Below are 1,455 nucleotides of genomic sequence, written 5' to 3'. Positions count from 1 at the left end.
CTCAATAACATGTCTGAAAGCCGGAATGAAGAAATTGACAAATTACCGAACTGCCCTTTCGAACAATATGTCAAGTAGCGTAGGAGATTTCTTTTGAATTTTTGTCGATTTACTTTTTCTTATCTCGACAAGATTTTTGTAGTATCAAGGACTTTAACCGCAGATAAAAAGGCTTTGTTTTTTTAAAACAGTCTGTTTTCTGTTTTTTGCTGAGTCCGACAATCATTAATGCGATATAGAGGCTTAATGACGAGAAGGTTCTTCCTTTATTTGTAAAAAAACAATAATTTTCGGGAGGCCAATCAAAAACAGGTACGTTAACTTTCGGCATGATTAAAATGCACAGTAAGCGAAGGAACCCAATAATATTGTTTGTAAGGTCTAGCAGCCTTGATTTAGACGGTCAGATTATATAATGATCATGACATATTCAATACTGTTACGCCGGAAGAACGTTTCGACAACGGAAGAAGGAACATTTTGGAATATTCCGGCTTCATATGATAGTATCTTTTTTGTCAATGACTCAATAACTTAATATGAAAGGCTAGTTCCCTGGTTTAGAGAGTAGAGACAGTTCCAAGTCTGAAACTATATCAAAATCATAAATAAACAATATCTATCAGGGCCTCCGACGCAGGGGGCCGGGGGGCCATGGGAACGTTTTTGCAAAAAAATAAAGCTTTTACCAAAATCTTTAGTTATGGATGCTAAATTTTCCCTTGTCCCTCCCCAACTTTCCAACCTGTATCGGAACCCATGTCAATGATGGTTTTGTTTTCCTATTTCGTTACTCAAGTAAAAATGAGGTTGAAAGAGTTGAGGAAATAGGTTTTAGTGACCCTACTAGGGGAGGGCCATTATTTAATCAGCTGATAAACGTTAGCATAATTCCAAATCAGGACTGTTCCTTCCAGAGACGGAAATTAAGGCTTTCATTGGGAGGGGGGATGCTGAGGCTCACGATTTTCCAACAAGATAACATCTTGGATCATATCTAATTTTAATAAAACGTAACACTGCACAGTTTGATGAAATTAGGTGACTTTAATTTTTGTTGCTCGAAGAACAATCCATTAATGATTTTGGATATCGCGATTGACATCTTATAAGGCAATTGGTGATAAAAGAAGTCGACCGATGAACTGTTGACAAGTCATTCAAAATATCAAAATTATTGTGACTTCTTCAACTAAAAAAATAGCAGTAAACTAAACGTTGACCTCTCACAGCGGGAGTGGGGGGGTTGAGCCCCCTATGTCCCCTAAATTTCCGCCACTGGTTTCTTCTAATTTCAAAGCCTCTTGACACTTACTTAGAAATCAGTTTCTCTAGGCTCTCGAAATTGGAAAAAGCAATAACTAACTATTTTTGCTTAAAAAACTCAATCTTATTCGACTTTTCTTATTTCTGTCTGTGAAGTCGAACTTTTAATTAGACAAATGACACAATCAG

Source organism: Rhopilema esculentum, chromosome 4 (genome assembly GCF_057945365.1).
Source record: "Rhopilema esculentum isolate cy_ngs chromosome 4, ASM5794536v1, whole genome shotgun sequence".
Taxonomy (NCBI): domain Eukaryota; kingdom Metazoa; phylum Cnidaria; class Scyphozoa; order Rhizostomeae; family Rhizostomatidae; genus Rhopilema; species Rhopilema esculentum.
Note: the sequence above shows the minus strand (reverse complement) of the source record.